The sequence below is a fragment of the Schistocerca serialis genome, chromosome 5, assembly GCF_023864345.2.
Source record: "Schistocerca serialis cubense isolate TAMUIC-IGC-003099 chromosome 5, iqSchSeri2.2, whole genome shotgun sequence".
NCBI lineage: Eukaryota > Metazoa > Arthropoda > Insecta > Orthoptera > Acrididae > Schistocerca > Schistocerca serialis.
In genome coordinates, this window is record NC_064642.1 from 166,218,437 (window position 1) to 166,242,963 (window position 24,527).

At 42.4% G+C, this 24,527-nt stretch overlaps 1 protein-coding gene across 1 annotated transcript in view; it reads left to right on the top strand.

Moving 5' to 3' along the window:
* Positions 1-24,527, top strand: part of LOC126481822 (protein bric-a-brac 1-like) — a 1,776,705-nt gene that overhangs the window by 899,204 nt on the left and 852,974 nt on the right. The gene's annotated exons all lie outside the window — the stretch shown is intronic.

Genomic DNA, 24,527 nt, shown 5'->3' on the forward strand with positions numbered 1-24,527 from the left:
CTGTTCTCGAAGTTATAGCAGTGTAAGCACCAACACGCATTGTAATAACACAGGGCCGGAAATGTGACATAAACTTCACTTAAGGAGAGGTGAAATACAGAGAGTGAGAGAGAGAGAGAGCGAGAGAGAGAGAGAGAGAGAGAAAGAGAAGAACAGGAGGCAGGGAGTTTTTTGTGTGATTTGTTTAATAATTTTGTATAGTGTTCGGTTTACAACTTTTATCTGGTTGTTAAGTACCTTTTCATTCTGTTAGTTATTTGTGCACGCAGTTGTTTTTTACTTATTTTTATGGTGCTCCTATCTTTTGTTTTCGTTCTCTCTCTCTCTCTCTCTCTCTCTCTCTCTCTCTCTCACACACACACACACACACACACACACACACACACACACACACCCCTATCACTCCTTCCCTCATTTTCTCCATCTCATAAACAACTCACTCTCCCTTCCTCTACTTTGCATTCACTTTGCACTACGTTTACTCATCTTGTCCTCAAATCCCCCCCAGTGACTCACCATTTAAATCTTCAACTCCATCACTGTCTTTTTAAATGGCTTACGTAATAAATAAACGCATGGTAACATAATTAAACGACACAATACACACACAGCAATCCTACGTCGAAGGAGACATTTTTACATCAAGGAAAAAATCAAAACTGTTAAGTTGGCAGAAACATCCACAAAGAAACAGACCGTTCAGCCAAAAGTCTGCAAACAAACGGTAGTTGTGCTTCATTGTGTCGTGATTCACATAAAGACATGTATAGTGCTAAACAGCAGTTAGGGGGTAGCCAGATAACAACAATGCCGACGAGGGAATATCTCAAAAATGTGTAAGCAAGCGACTCTTCCGGTTGTGAGTGAAAATCAGACATTAAATGCCCTAAGAAAGGTCACCATGTTTTATATGGAACTGTGTTTAGATCTGGAAATAAAGCGAAATTGTAAATACGTTTCATTACAGAACAGTGATGATATATGCTAACAAAACGATACACATTTGGTGCTAAAAATACACTCTTTCTTAAAGTTGCACAGACAGATTTAAAATATCTAAAAATTGTAATTATCGATCCAGGTAAGTTGCTAAACGTAAAAGATGCGCTAACGTAACGCACCTTGTGTTCTTAGTGTGTTGCTGTGTAGCGTATTTTTTGTTATCTCTTTTCGGTGTATAGAGTGCGTTATGTGTGTCCCAAATCTTCTTTCTACAACATTAATCTCTTAGTCGACGGAGGCTTAGGAGAGTGGAATACTTCCTTTACCTGGTACTGTCTTACTGTCTCATTGACTAGAAGGCGTCTGTTGGTGCCTACAGTGTCGTTCGTACTGTTGGTGCTGGCGCATTGTTTTTTTTTTTGTTTTTTTTTCATGAGACAATAATCTTTTATCGTCCCACGTGATGGAATAACTTTTAAGTGTGGTAGGTATTTTACAGAAATCAGTATATCTTAGATAAATGTAAAATGAAAACTGCATGTGTTCAGTGATAGGTACTCCTCTTGTCCATCGAAAGTGAAGTTACTGAAGACAGAACACTACGTTTGCTTTGGGGAAAAAATTTGGTTTCAGCATTTCGAAGGAAACGTCCCATCATAGTCCTACAGAAAATGTAAATGAGCATTGATAGGCTGAGCTTCGAATCACGGCGTTCGCTAAATCTGGAAACGCCATATTCTTGCCTAACGTCGTAGTGTTATGCTCCAACCGTCCACCGCTGAGCATAGCGTAGGACAGGCTTTCTCAAACGGTGTGGCGTAGTATGATGGAATGCTTCGCAAAATGTTGCTCTATTCAGACGTCTAAACTGTTTGAATTTTAAACTTTATATCAAAACATTTTATCGTGGACTTTAATCTACACCCATCATCGATACAACGGCAAGAACCAGTCATTTCTGCTTGCCGGTGTTCAAAGCGATGGTGGAGACGCGGAACATGAGTTCCCTCATTCTCGCCAGTCAGTGAAAAGAAGGGAAAGAACATCCTGACTTTCAGTATCTATACAGGCAGCCTAAGAAGGCAGAGGTTCACAATTGTTATTTTAATTTTATGGTAAAGGCTTACTATTCATGCGTACATTGGTGAATGAAATATAATTTTGTTAGACATTATCTTCATTTTTGTTAAGGAATTAAAATAATACTGACATCATTACGTAATACTGAATAGCGGCCCGCCCAGTTCTTCAGGGATGCGGGTCCCGCTAAGCCTTAAACCGTCCCTGCCAGACACAGAAAAAAGATTTCAGATTTCGCCACTGAAATCGGTCAAGACATGTATGGCGCAGCTCTCCTCCACTTCCAGGCCAAACACGGGTAATAGAAACTGCTTATACCGTCAGGATTCGGACCGGTTTGTTTCGGATTGAGCGCAACCTCTTTGGCTTATGTTAAGAGATCTCGGCTGTGTAGCCAAATTCGAAGCACAGCTTTTTTTTAAAAAAAAAAAATTGCTTCTCAGCACTAAATGAATGTTCTTAGTACCTGCGTCGACAACCAGAGCTATATCTGTAATTTATTCGTAGAAGTTGGCTACTCACAAGACTGGCAGCGCAGGGTGACTGTTTACTAAACAATTGACTGAAGCTTTTTATCCGTGAATTGAGTCTGGTGAGAAGACGGCGACTGTTAGTTTAGCCGCTTTGACTACGAGCAGGTGACGTACAGCTGCAGGACGCTTGACGAGCATGCCAGCGGCCGGGCCGGCCGCGGTGGTCTTGCGGTTCTAGGCGCTCAGTCCGGAACCGCGCGACTGCTACGGTCGCAGGTTCGAATCCTGCCTCGGGCATGGATGTGTGTGATGTCCTTATGTTAGTTAGGTTTAAGTAGTTCTAAGTTCTAGGGGACTGATGACCTCAGATGTTAAGTCCCATAGTGCTGAGAGCCATTTGAACCATTTTGAACCAGCGGCCGGCGGAGCGTACGCCGTGCGCCGTCCCGTCCCACTCACGGCCGCTCCTGAATTTATCCTCCCTTCCCGCGGAGTCGGCTGCAGTTGGCTGCATTGCCGCGGCGCCGCGCCGCTTTGTCTCGTTCCGCTGCCAGCCATGCCCGCAAACCGCATCTTCGTCTCGCCTCGCCTCTCTTGTCCTTCCGGCTGCGCTCGTGCTGCCACGGCGGGGGCCACTAGCGATGGGAACTATTTTTTTATGTATCAGTCCTGTGTCCTGTGTCACATAACCAACCACTGAGTGAACGATCAGCTAGACAGCATCTCGTTTGTTTACCTGGTCTATATACTAGCCACTAGAAGTACACTCTTCCTCTTTTTTCTTCTCCTTCCACTCCGCGTAGCTTTTCGCCAATTTACAGGACGGATGTAGTACCTAAACTGGACCAAATTGTCGTTCATTCGTCGTGTATCGCTAGAGAACTATCGGAATTCCGGTGTATGTAAACGTTCAAAAATTGTGCAAAACGTTTGTGTGTGTTTGCACGTATAGGATGTAAATTGTAGCTTATTTTCATGTTTCCGTTTATTTGATTTCATGAAACGCTTAAGAAAGGGCTACTCTCCATTTCGAATGCAAGACCGAACGCTCAGCAGTTCATCTATATATGCAACGTTTGTCTTCTTTACGGCCTAATCGACAGTGTAGAAACTGCAACGATAATCTACAAACTGAGTCGAACCCTTCGTTATAGCCGGCCGCAGTGGCCGTGCGGTTCTAGGCGCTGCAGTCTGGAACCGCGAGACCGCTACGGTCGCAGGTTCGAATGCTGCCTCGGGCATGGATGTGTGTGATGTCCTTAGGTTAGTTAGGTTTAACTAGTTCTAAGTTCTAGGGGACTAATGACCTCAGAAGTTTAGTACCATAGTGCTCAGAGCCATTTGAACCCTTCGTTATAGGGCAATGCTGGAAATACATTGTGACCTCTCTGTTCAAGTATCGTACATAACTCTAACCGTATTACAGACTTCGAAAAAATTTGAAGAATATATAAAATCGAACAAAGCCGCGCGGGATTAGCCGAGCGGTCTTGGGCGCTGCAGTCATGGTCTGTGCGGCTGGTCCCGGCGGAGGTTCGAGTCCTCCCTCGGGCATGGGTGTGTGTGTTTGTCCATAGGATAATTTCACACACATTTGAACATTTTTCTCGAACAAGGCAGCGGCGTGGTTTTATGCTGGACTCGCATGCTGAAGGAGCGAGGTTCAGTTTCCCATTCGACCATTCAGACTTAAGTGTTCCTTTGTTTTCTGTAATCGCGTAAGGCGATTGATTACTTTGAAAACGTCATCTCCGATGTGCTTCCCCAGTCGGAGCTTGTACTCGGACAACGATTCCGTCGTCGGTGGGAAGCTAGATCCTAATGTCCTTGCTTCCTTCAGCATGTTGATATTGAAAACATAACACACGGTAACCCATCGTGTTTGCACATTGCCCAAAAGAACTAAAGGATCGTTTTTTCGAAACCCTGTCGTTTTCCCACATGGTGACGCGTAAGTTTGAAATTTGACTCAAATGTACGTGCAAACTACCTGTCTAATGGTGCAAATTCTTGGCGCACTGCGATGTCACCCTCGGGCTCGACGATATTTCAAACAGCAAATTGTGGACACATTCGAATAAAAGGCCATACCTCAGAAGATCACTTGATGTGTAAAGTGGATTAATAATGTGACATTGGCACCAAATTCCACCACAGTTTTGCCCAACGCATTGTGATCGTGTCACACAATGAGAACTACATCGCACCCCTTTTATGCAAATCTCAGCCCTTCTTTTGACGCCCCTACGATGGAGGTCAGACTGCGATTCCCATCATTGAAATCACGCGGTTTGCTTATGGGTGAGTTGGGTTTGCCCACTCGTCAAGTGTAGGGTGCCTAAAGGATGCTGCGTTCTCGGAAAGCTATACAACAATTCAAACAAATAACACTAATAGTTTACTTTTTACAAAGCAGATTTGACAGCGCTTAAATTGAATGTACATGATGTTGTCGCAAACGGTGGGCGACATGCAATGTAATTCAGAGTCCTTGGTTATATGCAATGTTCTTGCAAGTTTGACACACATCACTAATACCTGATCTGCGAGTGCCGGTCTACAGCTGTGCCTGTACTGTCCACTAAAGTCCGCCGAGGCTGGCAGGAGCGGCGCTTATATTTACTTCTTGCAGAGGTCGCTCCTGGCGCGGAGCGGTCCTAATCTGCGCACCATTGGCCAAAGTCGTTTCACAGCCTTCTCCGGTCTTGCGTTCTTCGTCTTCGTTCCGGCGCTTGTCGTTACGCCAGGTCAGGATGGCCGAGGAAAACATCCCAGGCACACCGCCGCTCAGAATCGAAACCAAACAGCCTGAAGAGATGGCATAAAAGGCGGCAGTGAAAGTGGTCGAAAACGACTGCCTGCAGTGTGATGTGCACCAGAACGACTTTCTCGACAGTCATTGACACTGCTAACACCCCCGGACGATTCACATCTCTCCTAAGGACAAAGGGCATTGTGGAGGTGCAACCGCGTTAAATGTGATCTGAGTGTTATAGTGTGCAGCGTGATCGCAATTTTTGCCCGGGTATATAGGTTGGAACCACTAGTGTCCATTCAAAACAATTGGACAAAATTCGATCGTGGTCGAAAGCAGCAAAGGCATACTTTTTCAGCCCTGCTGTGGCGTGATCACGGAATGGGACGATGGCTAGGGGGGGGGGGAGGGGGGCTCGGAGTTTCTAAATTGAAACAAGTGTGAATGAAAGAGCAAAGGGTCTGTCGAAGACCCTCCAGTTCGGCAAAATCCTCCATGCCACCGGTGCATCTTTGTTGAGCACTGTAACAATGTACCTCTACAGAGATAGTCTTTGACCGATTCCTAGGTGCCGGCAGGAAAGCAGTCCCGTCGAATTCTACAGATGAGTGACGCTACACTGCTGTTCTTGCGTCTGATCGCGCGTGCGCGCGCGCAAACACACACACACACACACACACACACACACACACACACACACACACACACACACGCGCGCGCGCACGCACGCACGCACGCGCGCGGGCGCGCGCATAAATGTGAGGTACTCCTTATCCTGGAAGCTCTCATTTGGTAGAGTGGGGATTTTACTTTCAGACCGTAATAATGCCGTGGTTCTAAACTGGGCATCTACTTCAACTCTAGCGAGGTGGCGTAGTTGTTAGCACACTGGACTCGCATTCGGAAGGACGCGGTCCAAACCCGCGTCGGGCGATCCTGATTTCGTTATTTCCGTGATTTCTCGAAATGGATTCAGGCAGCTGCCGGGATGGTTTCTTTGAAAAGGCACGGCCGACTTCGTTCCCCATCCTTTCCTAATCTGATGGGACCGATGACCTCGCTGTTTTGTCCCCCCCCCCCCCAAATCTACCAAACAACTACAGCACTTAATCAGTGAACTCTCAAGGACTTAGTTAGCCTTCCCGTTATGTAGTTTCGTTTCTGTAATACAATGCGTTGAGGAATATGATTTAGGAACTATGGTTCAAATGGCTCTGAGCACTATGGGACTCAACTGCTGAGGTCATTAGTCCCCTAGAACTTAGAACTAGTTAAACCTAACTAACCTAAGGACATCACAAACATCCATGCCCGAGGCAGGATTCGAACCTGCGACCGTATCGATCTTGCGGTTCCAGACTGCAGCGCTTTTAACCGCCGGCTTTAGGAACTATTCTCCTTAATCATGTATTCGCTAAAAGTTGTGTTAATGTACTGCATGGTGGATCAGTCGTCGGAAAGGAAAAGTAAAATAAAAAACGAAATCGTGTTATAAATTTCGTACGGCTAATACGTCGGTGAGTCGAAAGATAATGAAATTTTATCCATTTGTATGTGGTAGTTTGTATTAGATTTACCGTTCGTCCTGAATTGTGTGAGTGTAGGAAGAGCACGTGTGCTTTTGTTTCGCGTTAGCTGGCCTGTTGTATTGCTTGTTACCTGCGGAAGGCAGGAAGCTGTAAATCAGTGGGGGTTTCAGAGAAGTCAAAATCGCGTCCCTGGTGATGCAGCGGATAACAGCCTTGGCGTCAGACCCCAGGGAGATAACAGCCGGCAGACTGCAATTGAAAATAGGAACCAGTCTGACTGTACTCTTCCGTTGTCGCCGTCGGTAAATCAGTCAACTCCCAGAGCCTAGCTGTTCTCGTATTCCGTATATGCCTAATGGCAATCTCACTTCCCTTTATAGCTAAGCAAAGGCTGCTTGTGAAGCGACTTTTTACAGTTCTGTTATATCTATTTGTAAGATTTTCTAAGCAACCAGTTTTAAAAATTCGTATTCCGCGAAATGACGAGGCGTAATCTTTTAAAAATTCATATTCTGCGAAATGACGAGGCGTAGTCTTCTGCAACTACTTATTCGTGTGTATAATTATTGAAAAGATGAGACACAACTTGCGAATTTGAATCGCGTGTTCTTTCCTTGTGAAACATTTACCCGCCAGATATCTGCAGTCGAGATGACGATCATATTTGATAGCAGATTGTTTGCAGTATGCCTATTTTTGCGCTAAAAGCTCTTGATACGTTACAGGAAAGATATTCATCTCGAGACATCACGAAAGATAACACTAGTGCAAAGGCACAGTGCACCAAGTCTTCAGTATGAGGGCGGCTGTGGCTGTTGTAGTCTGTCTTTAAACTGAAGAGCCAGCAGCGCTCGTGGTAATGAAAGCGACCTTTTCCGCAAAAGCGCTGTTAACTGCCGTACAGAGATACCAAGAACCAGTTTCCCGTCGAGCAATATAGTGCAGCGTGCGGTAGTTTACGTTGATCCTGTGCGTGCTGTGTTTCTTGTGTTAGTTATATTACTTAATGATTTCCTTATTCCGTTCAGTATTCACGCATTTAGTGCAAAAATAAACACCAACCGTGCGAGTTCGAGTGCTGCACCGTCACTGGTATAAAAGGCGCGCTGCATGCGGAGTAGCCGGTGCACCTGTGGCGCTCCCTGTGACGAGAATGGGCAGTGATTACTAGCCTGCTCGCAATTCACTTCCCGGACAAACTCTACGTCTGCTCTAAGATTTTCACTTTTCATTTGCTACTTGAGGGAAGGAGGGGGGAGAGTGCTTGATCTGGCACAGTGCGCTGTCTCTCGTATCCTTCGCCGGCACTTTTGTAACAACGATGAAGTGTAGCAACATTTTAGGTGATTAAATGATGAACACTGCTGACTTTCTCGAAATGTGGATCCGGTATGCAGCACGAGAAACTCGCGTGACTGCATCCCAGTACCCGTACTCCAATCATACGTAAACTACCTTCCCGTTGCATTTCAGGTCATTTTGTACAAGCCAAGATAATTTGAAAACCATGATGAGTAACAAACTTAATGTGGTGTTGAACCAAAACGAAGCAGCCGTTTGGCGCGTTAATAGATTGTAGTTTTCATTGATTTGTTGAAGGACGTTAAGCCTTGCCTCGACTTGTGCTAGCACCTTCTTGATAATGTTTACGGTTTGACTTATACCTTTTGTTTCCCACGTAGTTGTTTTAAACTGATCTGTAATATTCCGAATTATTATTTCCAACAGTATGCTCTTTGCTTCATATTTTAGTTTTTTTTTCTGAAATGCGAATGCGTCTGTGAGCGTCACATTACAAAAGTGCCACAAAGGATAGACTGTTTTCCAACTCCTCTCGCCTTATCTATTATAACATCAAGCAAAGTTAAGCTTTCATCTGTGTTAAAACCTGAGTACTTCATAAGTTACAGTCCAAATATGGAAAGTCACAGGTAAAGTAGACGAAGTTTTCTTCTTGCACTTAGAAGCAGCCATTACGCCACCACGGCTGTTCCTCACGGTCTCTCCTCAGAAGTGTCACCTAATTAATCTTCCTACTAGTAATGACAGTGTTCATGCAGAGATGTAACACTTCAGTTATTCTGTTGAAAAAAAGTTAAATTTGGCGAATAACGTTAAAGAAAGGGGAAGAAACCGGATTCCTCCAAAATGACTCGAGTACAAAATCTGTCGTACGTGATGCTAGAATAATTGAAACAAAATTTGTAATTTCAGACTGTTCCCAGAATTTATCGACCAGTGCTCTGACCTGTACTAGAATAATCATTAACAGAGGCAGACAAGTTCCCACCATTGCTCTGGGATACTGTATTATGAAAAGTTTTTAGATGTAAACAGACTATTCACCACGCCACTGCCATATGTAAATCTTTCCCGTCGTCTGAACGCTCTACCAGTGAAAAGCCACATGTTCTGCTCTGATTGGTTGAAGCTAACTGGCTTAATGGCGGACACTTTACGGCGGGCGTATTTTACTAACATTTCCCTTAAATATTGTGTAACCCACTGCAGAATGTTTCCAAACACACAAAGGAAAGGGCAACATTCACGTGCTGTTAATACCAATTTACATATAATAAGACAAAAAGTAGTATATTTTATATTGTTGTACGAAGTAAGAGGTCTGTAATGCATGCAATTAAGATTTACATTATTACTTTGCTGTAAACACATTACCCAGTGGATTCAATTTTAGTGCAGTCCTTGCAATTACTGAAATAATTATTTAAATGAATTCGCTACTAAGTTATGTGAAATGGACAGCAATTGAGAAGCTATCCATATGAATTCAGCAAAGCAAAGCTGGTCCACATGAATTCAGCAAAGTACAGTTGATTTTTAGCAAAGCAGAGTTGGTTTTATTTAAGGGTACGCGGAACGCCCTATGCTTACAATGTTAAATTGAGCTAAAAGTTAGGAACATTTTCTCATTTGTTATTTGGACGATACTCTTGATTTTTTCACAGAACGCAGAGATATGTTCTGCTTTTATGCCGAATTATTAATTTTGAAAAAATAATGTATAGTTTTTCAGATATTTTATTTTTTGTAAATGTTAAAAAAAGTTATACATTTTAACAAGTATTTTAAAATTTACATCCATTAATACAAAATAATTCCACATATCTTTTAATTCAGATATATTAGAAGGTCTTAAGGAACAACTACAGAAAATTTCATCTTTCTACTATAAATAGGCCCTGAGAAAACGTACCTTATACACAAAAAAACTAATGTCACGGGAAATTAGCTTAAAGGTTTTTACTTCAGTACAAGCCTGCTCCATAGCTTGTATCATCAGAATCGTCCAACAGCTTCCTCTTGATGGCTCTGCTATGCTGTCTAGCCGTCTTTGAATATACTTTTATGGCATTATCTGAAGACCTGAGCCGTTCCTTGTCCAAACAAAGCATAGCTGCGGCAGTTCGTAGTCCTACACAGAGCCCCAACTTCTGCAGAACTTTGCACTTTGTTATATTGCCCTGATTGAATGATGAAACAGCATCATAAACTCCAAAGTGAAGTGTATTTATACCCACAAACACATTTTTAGGTAGTCTGTTCCATATCACATGGTTCACACACCCATTTGGATTTTGAGTCCGGCCATGAAGACATTTCTTTAGTAGACTAATATCTGCGAGTTCTCGGAGTATTGGTTTTATTCCATCCACTATGGCAGGTGGCAGGTGATTGTATTGTTTCTTAGTTACCTTGCCTCTGTTGTACTTGCACCAACTATCGTCTCCTTTTGGACGTAGCCCATGTTGGGGATTCTCATTGTTTGAAGCTGTATGAAAAAACAGAGCCCAGACTGCTCTTCTCATTAATTCTGCATCTGCTGTTTTCTGTCTTATTTGCTAGACCATAGCACTTCTGAATATGATCTATTGTAGCATCTGTCAGTCTATGTTTCCCATCTAAAGTTTTTCCATCGCTCAATTTCTTGCCTTTCATGCTAGCCTTGAGCCGTCAAAGTCTTGATCCCATCCTTTTCTGAACATGGCCAACACACTCCAGTTTGGAAATTTTCTCGTCGTTACCATAGGGTCTCAGTTCCTCAATTTCTTTGAAAGTCTTTGAGTCACCATCTCCAAGATAATTTATGTATCTAACGTTGTACCATTTTACTGAGCGTTGATAAATACTTCTTACACCAGCAACTTCCATACCACCACTTGACCCATAGTAATTTGCCATGCACTCCTCTTCATGTTTATTTTTCATTTTCTCCTTGCATCTGCAATGCTTGGAAAGTATTGCCACATCAACTACCTTACCAGTGTCCACACTTGTAGCTGTTACTACACCATTCAGAGATGTATGGCCTCTCTTCTGCCAGCTTCCATCAAAAGCTATGGACAAGTCTCTGCTATTATTATTTTCAACAACTGCTTCCTCAACAGCATCTTTCATGTTTTCCTGTGCCACATCTTCTACAGCAGAGCCTATTGCAATTATGTGTTTGTTAAATTTTGAAGGTGGAGGAGGGAGGTTCATCACACCACACAACATGGCACCTGCAGCCCTGCCCTTTCCTATACACCGTAATCCATAAACCAGTCTAATGTTTATATCGTATAGTTTACCTGTATCTGCAGTAACATGTGAGGAATTGAAGAAAGTAACACTGTGTTTGCAATAACTGCACATCAACTCTAATTCACAAGCAAGTCCTACATGTAAGTTTGTTTTCAATGAAACACCACATTTTCCACATTGTTTGCAGCACACATTGTCCTCCAAAATGTCTGATAATAAAGAGACGTTAATTACCTCATATTTTGTAGTCCCAGCATTTAGTTTCTTGTATTCTTCTTCAATTCCAGCTAGTTTTCTTCTTGAAGCACTTTCCGGTGTAGTGGTAGCAGCATCACTCAATGTATCACTACCAGTGTTGAGGTTAGTTGCTACTGGGACATCAGATACTGATGAAGATGAATCAGACGAATTTTTAGTACACTTTACTTTCTTGCGCCAATGTACACGCTTTCTAAATACCTTCAGACTAGGTCTTGGCATGTTGAAGGAAAGAAAACTCAATGACATCTCCACATACGACTTTCACAACAATAACATGGATGTTCTCACAAAGGAAACAATACAAATGGTGCAGAATCTATTGTCAACTGTCTAGCAGTGTAGCCAACAGAAAAGCTAACTCTCTATTGCTCAATTATATCTCTGGCAAGGCTGTCTATATCAGCTATATTTCGCGTCTCATATACAAGGTGCGGAACATCGTGTGTCGAAATTATTTTAAAAAATTATTTAAAATAGTTCTATTCAAGTCATCCAAATATTTTATACATGGTATTAAACGGGAGAGTCTAAATTTTTCGAAAATGCATTTACCCAAAAATCGATTTTTTCATCGAAAAACTCACTCCGTATACCTTTAACAAATCATTTCAAAAACCATCGCGAGACATTAGTTCCGTAACAATTACTGTGTTCGGCGTCCCCCGCTCGCGGTCCACAGTAATTGTGACCCGTGTTATATAATGCCGCTTTACTTTTCCTCTTGGACGTGATCGTTGGTATGAAGTATCGACAAAAGATGAGAACAATGCGTACATCTCATTGATATTTAAAGTTTTCGTGGTCAACGATGAAGAACAGATGTAATATACATTAAACGACACAATATTTTTGCACATCACTGCGTGTAATCAGGACGTATAACCACTGTTCTAATGCTGTAGTTTTGTATATGGTACACAGTTGGGAGTCTGAGCTCAATATTGAAATCTGTTCACTGGGTAAACCTGTCTTTTTCCAGTCACTGCTTTCATATTCCTCCACGATAATATGCACATCGACGCTGGTACACAGTTTGTAGTACGTCCTCAATATTAAAGTCAGTTCACTTGGTAAACCTGTCTTTCTGCAGTACTGTTGTACTGTTATTCCACGATACATGAGTTTACGGTAAGAGGCACTTCGGAATTTTAACCTGGCAGTCCGCGTAGTTTCGAAGAGAATCCCTTTAACAGACGTATCTCTACGCTATTCGAATGTAGCAGCTTTTTTAATATTGCGTGCAACATTAATTTAAATAAACTTTGTTCATTATTTCTACGGCCCACAATACAACTAAAAACAGTATATGTCCGCAGTTATCACATCGTAATTCCTGCTCTTCCTTCGGCCAACAATCGATCTTCCATAATTGCCATCTTCCCATTGTTACAACAAATCTCGCTACTTACCGGAACACATCTAAGCTTTAACTCTCTCTGAGCACTATCACAACTAAATTTCTTTATAGGTTTTCAGTTTAGAAATGTACAAATTTTTTAAAATTAACAAAAAATATTAAATAAAAATAGTAAATGCAGCAAAATGAGATCCATTTAGCCTATGACGGCCATAGAGGATAGCCAATGTTTGATGTATTAAATTAAAGAGAAATGTTAGTATACGAATCAAACATAGACATAATGATACAGATCCATAGTGTTATCACTTGATTGAACGTTATCATGCGTAGCTACGTAGAAAATCACAGATCACTAATAATGGCTGCAAACGCTTTTTGACTCGATTGGTACACACTTCGGCTTGTCGCCTTCGATAATTCTATGCGGCCTCAGAGCTCTTTCCTTTAAATTTGCTGGATATCCGTGAAGCTTGTTCTTGATATGCTTTGCAGATCATTTTTGTACTTAAAAATTGACAGAGACTGCTCCTGAACCAATATGCAACAAAAACAAATTCTGACATCGGTTACGGAAAATACATATTTCAGGAACAATTTGTCCATTATATTTGGACTGTTGAGCTCCGTGGCCGTGGATAATGATATTTCATTGTAAAAATACAGCAACCAGCCACTTTTTAATGCGTTTTATTTATGCCAATATGCATTTCGGGTTTGCACCCATCTTCAGCTGGCAAATTACATGGATCTTCAGTTACTACAGTAGTACAATCTCGACAGCAGTTTGGATGCTGCAGCAGGCCTGTGCAAAAGCAACGATTCTAATCATTTACTTCAATTTCGCGAGTTTAAAGTTACGCACTATCAGTTGTTCATTTTACTTACATTCTCCTCTCCTTGTTTTTTCTTGGCTTTTCTTCTTTCTTGCAACAACACAAACACTTTTTACCACGTATTTTACACAGACGCACTGCGTTATCCGCCATGTTGTCGACTGACAGTTTTTGTTTACATGTTGTTGTTGTTGTGGTCTTCAGTCCTGAGACTGGTTTGATGCAGCTCTCCATGCTACTCTATCCTGTGCAAGCTTTTTCATCTCCCAGTACCTACTGCAACCTACATCCTTCTGAATCTGCTTAGTGTATTCATCTCTTGGTCTCCCTCTACGATTTTTACCCTCCACGCTGCCCTCCAATACTAAATTGGTGATCCCTTGATGCCTCAGAACATGTCCTACCAACCGATCCCTTCTTCTGGTCAAGTTGTGCCACAAACTTCTCTTCTCCCCAATCCTATTCAATACTTCCTCATTAGTTATGTGATCTACCCATCTAATCTTCAGCATTCTTCTGTAGCACCACATTTCGAAAGCTTCTATTCTCTTCTTGTCCAAACTATTTATCGTCCATGTTTCACTTCCATACATGGCTACACTCCATACGAATACTTTCAGAAATGACTTCCTGACACTTAAATCAATACTGGATGTTAACAAATTTCTCTTCTTCAGAAACGCTTTCCTTGCCATTGCCAGCCTACATTTTATATCCTCTCTACTTCGACCATCATCAGTTATTTTGCTCCCCAAATAGCAAAACTCCTTTACTACTTTAAGTGCCTCATTTCCTAATCTAATTCCCTCAGCATCACCCGACTTAATTAGACTACATTCCATTATCCTTGTTTTGCTTTTGTTGATGTTCATCTTATATCCTCCTTTCAAGACACTGTCCATTCCATTCAACTGCTCTTCCAAGTCCTTTGCTGTCTCTGACAGAATTACAATGTCATCGGCGAACCTCAAAGTTTTTATTTCTTCTCCATGAATTTTAATACCTACCCCGAATTTTTCTTTTGTTTCCTTTACTGCTTGCTCAATATACAGATTGAACAACATCGGGGAGAGGCTACAACCCTGTCTTACTCCCTTCCCAACCACTGCTTCCCTTTGATGTCCCTCGACTCTTATAACTGCCATCTGGTTTCTGTACAAATTGTAAATAGCCTTTCGCTCCCTGTATTTTACCCCTGCCACCTTTAGAATTTGAAAGAGAGTATTCCAGTCAACATTGTCAAAAGCTTTCTCTAAGTCTACAAATGCTAGAAACGTAGGTTTGCCTTTCCTTAATCTTTCTTCTAAGATAAGTCGTAAGGTCAGTATTGCCTCACGTGTTCCAGTGTGTCTACGGAATCCAAACTGATCTTCCCCGAGGTTGGCTTCTACTAGTTTTTCCATTCGTCTGTAAAGAATTCGTGTTAGTATTTTGCAGCTGTGACTTATTAAGCTGATAGTTCGGTAATTTTCACATCTGTCAACACCTGCTTTCTTCGGGATTGGAATTATTATATTCTTCTTGAAGTCTGAGGGTATTTCGCCTGTTTCATACATCTTGCTCACCAGATGGTAGAGTTTTGTCAGGACTGGCTCTCCCACGGCCGTCAGTAGTTCCAATGGAATATTGTCTACTCCGGGGGCCTTGTTTCGACTCAGGTCTTTCAGTGCTCTGTCAAACTCTTCACGCAGTATCGTATCTCCCATTTCATCTTCATCTACATCCTCTTCCATTTCCATAATATTGTCCTCAAGTACATCGCCCTTGTATAGACCCTCTATATACTCCTTCCACCTTTCTGCTTTCCCTTCTTTGCTTAGAACTGGGTTTCCATCTGAGCTCTTGATATTCATACAAGTCGTAAAGTAAAATGAACAACTGATAGTGCGTAACTTTAAACTCGCGAAATTGAAGTAAATGATTAGAATCGTTGCTTTTGCACAGGCCTGCTGCAGCATCCAAACTGCTGTCGAGATTGTTTACATACAAACGGTTTATCTATGGACAGAGACATGGCGGATAACGCAGTGCGCCTGTGTAAAATACGTGGTAAAAAGTGTTTGTGTTGTTGCAAGAAAGAAGAAAAGCCAAGAAAAAACAAGGAGAGGAGAATGTAAGTAAAATGAACAACTGATAGTGCGTAACTTTAAACTCGCGAAATTGAAGTAAATGATTAGAATCGTTGCTTTTGCACAGGCCTGCTGCAGCATCCAAACTGCTGTCGAGATTGTACTACTGTAGTAACTGAAGATCCATGTAATTTGCCAGCTGAAGATGGGTGCAAACCCGAAATGCATATTGGCATAAATAAAACGCATTAAAAAGTGGCTGGTTGCTGTATTTTTACAATGAAATAACATATTTCAGGATTTAACTCTGTGTGAATAGTTTTGTTTCGTTTTATACCACATGGTGCCTCGTGAATATAGCCTTTCAAGTTTTAATTCACACTCTTTATGAAAATCATATACTCGACTTCGTGTTCTTCTCTGCCTGGGCAATTATTGAGAAGGATATACAGTCTATACTTCCGTGAAAGAATTTATGCACGGCGCCATTGTAGCTATCCGATCAATAGTTTCGTCTTACAACATTCCCTCCCTTCTCCTCGAGGTGCTCGTGCCCTAGGAAGTATTTCACATAACACGAGCCATAAACGTACTCCAGGAGTTTTTATGACTGACACTGTGGACCTGTCGTCAACTTGATTTCCTTAACTGAAGAGTTACTATTTTGTACTGTATCCCATCGTCACAATCAGTGACAGTGATAAAAATGGAGTGCTGAAATGGGAATATTATCTCGTTTCTCTGAGAGTAAGCCAGTATGTGTATTCCGTGGGACGCATCCCGCAAATATTTCTTAGAGGAACACGGAGTGAAGGTAGGAAAGTGTGCGCTTCTTTAAGACGGAACTTCTTCATGGCTGAAGTTAATCTGATTCTAGATTTTTCTCTGCCTCGTGATGACTGGGTGTTGTGTGATGTCCTTAGGTTAGTTAGGTTTAAGTAGTTCTAAGTTCTAGGGGACTGATGACCATAGATGTTAAGTCCCATAGTTCTCAGAGCCATTTGAACCATTTGATTCTAGATTTGTACTCCGCTAGCTATTGCAGTATTCCATGGGGGTACGGAACAAATGAAAAATGATTGTTTTTCTGCTTTCGTACTCACTATACAGTAGTCTAATCGTCTGTATGTCAGATGTTCCGTAGTAATAGTAGTAGGATTGTTGTACGGTCTTAATCAAATGCCGATTAGCTCTGTTTACTTTTCACGAGAATCATGTTGGCCTTCTGTTGTAGCACTTGAACTTGGTTTGGACTGGGGGTTCTACGAGGATGAGGTTTATTTCAAATAGCTCATTATTTGCAATTATGTATTACAATATGGAAGCGCACACAGAAATAACCATTGCTCTTGATCATAAAAATATCTTCATACTGGTAATATCAGTAGTAAACAGTATTCCGCACAGGTACAGCAAAATTGCCGGCCGGTATGGCCAAGCGGTTCTAGGCGCTTCAGTCTGGAACCGCGCGACCGCTACGGTCGCAGGTTCGAATCCTGCCTCGGGCATGGTTGTGTGTGATGTCCTTAGGTTAGTTAGGTTTAAGTAGTTCTAAGTTCTAGGGCATTGATGACCTCAGAAGTTAAGTCCCATAGTGCTCACAGCCATTTGAACAGCAAAATTCTTACTTAAAGTTGGCGCTAATGTAGTAGTAAAAACCCCTATTCTAAAAAGAAAAAAAATCCGAATATTTCTATGACAGTAATCTAACTCAGGTCGGGTAACTTTAAAACTGGGCACCAACGACATAGAATCAGAACCAGCCCGTAATAACATTACGAACTCTCACAGAGAATTGTACTGAATAACAGACAAGTAACTGTCACTGAAAGATCTATCCTGTACTACCATCGACCTTCACCGTCTGAAAAAAAAAAAAAAAAAAAAAAAAAAAAAAAAAAAAAAAAAAAAAAAAAAAGCTCACGGATAGCACAACAACAGACAGCTAACTTATAAATAAACTAAGCAATGTAGCAGCACAATACAAAATAATTTATAGCTCTTATACAGTGTTGAAATGTCAGTATCTCCGTAAGCACTATGACCATAACACAATAAAATGTAACATTCTTATGCACTGGAACCCCACCGTGCGGTGCCGTAATTCACTTCACTCAGTTCGTAACAGCTTCCTTCCAGGCTCAAAACCACGCCAACATCAACTCTTGGCGCACATTGTATCACTCTAGTTTGCCAACAAGTATCAATTTCAGACTAACGGAGTAGGCGACAAAAGCACAACAATTAGTGCTCCGCGCGATTCTGTAGTAACTAAGCTCTCCATCGTCCCTTGTCTCTGGTTGTGAGCTACCGTCCTCTTCTGGACACTGCCCGCTCTGCAAGTAGACGATGCCCCCTATAGCTGACCGCGCCCTGCGCTGAGATGCGATCCTGCGTACCGTTCTGCCCCGCTCCACGGCGCCGTTCCTTCCAGTGTCTCTTGCTTGCTGGCCGTCAACGAACTCTCAATCGCCCCGGCACGTCTCCAAATGTCGGCCAGAGAGGCACCAGCATCGATACCCCACGTACAGCAGGTGACCTGTCGAAGACTGTATCACCAGAAACCGCAAGAAAATTTGGCACAGACGGCGGAAGTACAAATGTGCGCAATACACGGCACACTATCAAAGATCTCCAATTAAGTTTATAGAGCATCTCAATTAGAGTTTCGTATTGTATGTGTGTCTATGTTACAATCCAAGTGGCGTGTCTCCTAACTTCTAATATTTATCTTTTCAGATATATTTGCTGAGATCTCGAAATACTGAGACGGTACTCTACAGTTGCCCGCACAAATAATTAGTTTCAAGTATCCCCTCTACATGTTCTTACTTTCCCAGAATCTAATGAACGAATCTTAATCATCCAGTCGTCTTTTCTTTCTCTTCATTGTGGGTAACACCTTGCATTTATCCACACTTTAGGAGAAAAGGGCATGCTGAAAAGTAATACCTCCGAATTTATTATGCGAAAACTTCTTTAAAGCTTTTTAAATAAAACAAACGTTATTAATATTCTGCGTATATTTGTTGCCCTCTGCAGCTAGACGGCTCGGAATTGTAGCGTATAACATGGCGGTGTGTAACCTGATTAAGTCGGTGCGTGAGAAACTGTGTGCTGTAATCGATTTTCGAGTTCAGTGAGTTCATCCAGACATGGAGCACCCTCTCGTCAGTATGACAATATCGGACCACACATAAGCGCTGCGACATCTGCAACAATCCTATGCCTTGGGTTCACTGTCATCGACCATCCTCCATACACTCCCGACTTGGCCCCATCCGATTTTCATCTGTCCCCAAAAATTAAAAAAACGCCTTCGAGGACTTCACTTTCATAGCGACGAGGCGGTACAAGCAGAAGTGAGTTGGTGGCACCATCAACTAAGTCAGACATTCTACAGTAACGGTATCAACAAATCCGTCTCTCGTTGGGGGAAATGTGTTCGTCGTCAGGGTGACTATGTTGAGAAATAAATATGTAGGAGTGAAGAATAAAGATGTAGGATGTTAATAAAGTTTGTTTTGTATAAAAAGCTTCAAAAGTTTTCACATTAAAAAATTTTGGGGCTTTACTTTTCAGCACGCCCTCGTAGTTACCAAACAGTACGGCAAGTCGTTCAGATTTCGTTATAATTACTCAGTGACGATAGACAAAATCTTCGTCAGCTTTGAACGTATTTGATAAATCATTTATGCGTATTGAGGACATAAGCGGCCCTACTACTTTTCGTTGTGCCGCACGCATTGCTTACATTCGCCGTCCAGTGTAACTTGCTACTTTGTACCGATAGCGTAAGGCCTATTCATTTCCCTTTAAGAAGAAACGTATTATCGTGTGCCAACTTTATTGTCTCTGCGGGTCGTGAAGGCGATTGTTCTTTTCTGGTAAGTAGCACTGCATTCCATTTGTGTTATACAGTATTTTTTAATATCTAACAAGGAATAGTAAATACGTCCGTGGTAGGAAAAGAAAAGGTACTGTAAAATGGAGTAGAAGGTAATTGGAGAAAGAGAACTAGTAGGTGGATACTTCTCAGGCATGAAGTCCAGAAACAAGTCGGAGCAACCCACACGCACAAACAATTCTCTTACGCCATCTCGGTATGAGATCAGAATGGAAAAACGGTCTACAACACTCGCACTCGCAAGTTACCACAACTGTTGTCAGAGTTTCAGGTCTCCAAGGGCTTGGCTCGTCTCTGAAAGCCGCGCGAGAGACGAGTTAGTTGGCGCAGATATTTTTCTTGCGTTACCGTGGGGATCTCCCGTGTGTGTTTGTGGTGGCGGCGAGGCGGCAGCAGCTTCTTCCAGCAGTTAGCGCGGGCGCCAAGACGCACGACGCCGCGCGGCGCCTCTGCCCCTACCTCCCACCACCGCGGCCTCCCCCGCGTGGACCATCAGCCCCGCTCGCTGTCGCTCTCCTTCGGTCTCTCCTTTCTGCTGCCGCCTCCCGCCCCGCGGCCGGCTTCCCCCCGCGTGGTAACCCCTTCTTTTCTCTCTCTTCTTCGTCGGTCGTCGCCCCTCCTCTCAAACTTCACCGTACGGGCTTTTATAAATATTACAATAATTAAATATACAGCAGAACTCGTTAAAATTGCATGGGCCGGTTCCATTCTCCGGCTAGGGCGGGTCGAGCGCGGCATAGCGCGGGGCTCGCAAATGAAATTTCCAGCACGATTTCGTCCCGAGCCCCCCTATCCCTTTACGACTGCGTACTTTCGAGCGCGTAATTTCACCATACGTTATTACCGCTGCTTTATGGTCATGTTGTCATTTTTATTTTAAAAAAAGTAAAATAAAGGAAGTTTGCACAGCTGGAGTAATTAATGCCCGGCAACTACTTTAATGGCCTAGTTTGCTGTTAATGAAGCTGCTGATTTTTCTCTCTCTCTCTCTTTCTCTCTTGCCAGTGGGCCGTCTGCGACGACATTCAACGGGTTTATTGGTTCTATTTTTCGTTCTAGTTAGCACATACCTGCCTGTTTGTCTCACACCGGCATAGAACGGTATGGAAAATCTAGTGAGATGGGGCAATTGTTCGAGAAAAGTGACTCTTATTTGGGAGTATCTTGTTTGAAATTTCCATCAAGCCATCGTGACGTCCTTGGCCATCAGGGACACGTTTTTCTGCGAATTATATATGACAAACGCTGCAAGTCCAGAAACATCCACCTGGACATTAATCAAAATAAAGAGTGAAACTTCCTGGCAGATTAAAACCGTGTGCCGGACCGAGACTCGAACTCGGGACCTTTGCCTTTCGCGGGCAAATGCTCTACTGGCAGAAGTAAAGCTGTGAGAATGGGGCGTGAATCGTGCTTGGGTAGCTCTGTTGGTAGAGCACTTGCCCGCGAGAGGCAAATGTCCCGAGTTCGAGTCTCGGTCCGGCACACGGTTTTAATCTGCCAGGAAGTTTCATATCAGCGCACACTCCGCTGCAGACTGAAAATCTCATTCTAACGAGATTCGTAAATGTGTGTCCCAAGTTTCATAGTTGTATGTTTTACAGTTTAACAAATATATGCTTTCGAAATATGTACATTCTTTTTTAAACGCCCTGTACTTGTCATGCTCTCAATAGTATCACTCATTGTTAAAAGTCCTCATAGCTATTGTTGGTGAATTACTTGTTAGTTTGATGCTAAATCTCTTATTGTCAACTTCTTTCATGTTTATTTCGTGAGCAAACCAATAACAATGCAATAGCAGTACAAGACAGCATGGCTAACATTTCAACAACCTAAGTTACTAAGAAAAACCATCTAGCAGACGGCGTTAGGTGACTTATGTCTGGTTTATTCGAGTGCTCAGCAACAACTTTCTTCTGGAGCTGGTCGGTTCGAAGAAAGCACCATCTACGTGGTCAGTCATGAATAAAAGTCATTTGACTCCCATTATTGTTGACAGACACATACCGTTTTGATCCAGCAGCCACTATGAATTAAAGACACAAACTAATTACAGACATTGGCTGCTTGTGGGCATTGATCAGTGGGGAAAGTTGAAAATAGCGCTAGGCTGGGATTCGAACCAGGATCTCCTGCTTACTAGGCAGTTGCTCTGACCACTAAGCCTTCCGGACACAGCGGTCATCGCAACTGCAATTACAAATTTGCCATCCGTACTTGATCACTGGCCAACAACCATCCAACCCATAACAATCATCCTACCGTTGTTATCCCAAAAACTCGCTACTTATCGATACATAGCTAAGCTCTCACAATCGCATAATATTATCACAAGATTAAATGAAACGATCGTATGACATTGATGACTGGGAGTCCCCACCTGGGGAAGTTGCCGAGTTACAAGTTTTTTCGGTTGACGCCACACTGGACGACTTGTGTGTCGATGATGATGAAATAATGATGAGGACAAGACAATACCTTGTCCCCGAGCGGAGAAAATCTCCGACCCGGTCGGGAATCGAACCCCGGACCACTGTATATAAGTCAGACGTTCTGGTCACTCAGCTGAGGGAATGGACATATTATCACAATTAAATGTAGTTAAACGTTTCCAGTTTAGACGTATGGAAATGATTTTAAGAGTAACAAGAGATATTAAATAAAAACAGTGAATGCAGCAATATTTTAAAAAAAAATCCCTTCAGTCTCAGAGGATACACCAGCTGTGATGTATTACATTACAGACAAACATTAACACACTAGTTACATGTACGATTTTTTCGGAGTCTTTCAATCAGAACTCTTGGAGTGATAGATCATTTCACAGGGAACGACTTTCGTCATTGACAAAATGTTCGCTGATGCTTCTTGGTGTCGCTTGGCATCTTGATTAACTGGATATGCCCCTGAGAGGCGACAGGGTGTAGGCTCTCAACGGCATTCGTATGCAGTGTGTATTGCCTATAATACAGTCATATGCTCTGCATGAAAAGAGGTAGGCTGAACGTATGAAATACCTTTCTCCGCTTGTAGACACTCGTTGTCAAGGTTTCCTTGTTGAAAATCACTCTGTCAGTTTATTGTTGTAGGTAGTATACAGATGCAGCACACCTGGTTAGCAGAGCCTGCTACTTCCGAGAAAAGTCGTCGTCCCAGGGCCAGTGATTTCAATAAAAAGATGCCTACCGTCGTTGGCACGCGCCAGGGAACATTTTGTATCCATTAAAATCTGTTCTCCATAACGTGACCTACCAGCCCTAGACATTTTATGCAAAGATTTTGAAACACTGTATATAGCGCTATCTTCGCAAGATGAAGCTGAGAGCAACTTTTTCATGTAACTGTGTCCTGATTATGACACCCATTTTTACAGTCATTTATCACGAATAAGAAAAATCATTGTAGACTGAAACTCAGTAAATTATATTATTTGCCAGGCGAAATGATCTCCAATCATCTCATCTTAAATGTCAACTCAACTGACCCACTGATGAGGTAGAGTGCTTAAGACACTGGGCTTTTACCTGGGTGTAGCAGAATTGCAGTCTTGGTTCAACGAAAATGATTTAGGGTTGCATAAATTAGTACAGGAAGAATTTTTTGTCTTTTCCGTTTTTCTTCTTTTTGCTGAATTTCTGTGTCAGTACTGTGTGACCAAAGAATATGTCGTGACATATCATCAGCATTTTAAAAATAAAATCTCGTAAATATAAAAGTGTCGAAATATCAAATAAAGAAATTGAAATAACAAAAATAATAACAAGGAATTTACTTAATTTTACCCTGAATTTCACGCAGTATGCACTAATTTCGGTGTCGTCTTTAGGCTATGCAACATTTGATCTTGGCTAGATTACTATTCTTCTGATTCTGAAGCCCTTCTTTGCTTACCCTCACTCATCAATAAATAAAGTGTGATTGTCAAGAAGAGTAGAGTTATATCATTTTCAGAGATAATCGACACCACAGCCAAATATTTATAACATTATAAGTAAGAACAGTTCTACAGTGCATCACTTGTGCCTGACATTAGCAAGATTTCGCATTTGTCGTTTCGAAATGACTGAAATCTTCCAATTTAGAGGTTAGTGCGCTGTGTGATATCTGTGTGATTCATTAACCAAGAAAGACAAAATTTTCTATCTTGTATCACTGTCTACTTATGGTTATCATTATGTCACCTTATTATTCCCACCTTTCCATGGCATCTCGATCCTCTGGCACTCCTATACCTCCCCATACCTTTGTCTCCTTCTCAACTCTCCTCACAGTCTGCTTCACATATGTCCTTTGATGCATGCCTCTCTTCGCCTCCCTCCTAGCTGTTTATCATCTATTCCACTGCTGTCCATCTACCAGCTATAATTTGTTCCCCCCATTTTCTCCCTATCTTCTCCCTTGTCTCCTCTTCTGCCACTATCCCCCTTCCAACTCCTACCCTCCTGCATCTCCAACTCCTTCCCTCCTATCTCCCCCAACCCCCCCCCCCTCCCCATCTCTGCTTAACTCCCTCCTTCCTATTTCCCTGATTGCTTTCCCCCAACTCCATCATTTCTCCTCACAATTCCCTCTCTCTCATCTCTCCACCCAATTGCCTCCCTTATACCCCCCCCCCCCAACAGCCTCTCCCCTATATTCACCCCCAACTCCCTCCTTCCTATCTCCTCCGCAGTTTTTACTGTCCTGTCTCACCTGTCTCCTTCCCATCTCCAACCACAACAGTCTATTCCCCACTATCTCCCTTCCATGTCCCTCTCACTATCTCTTTGCCAT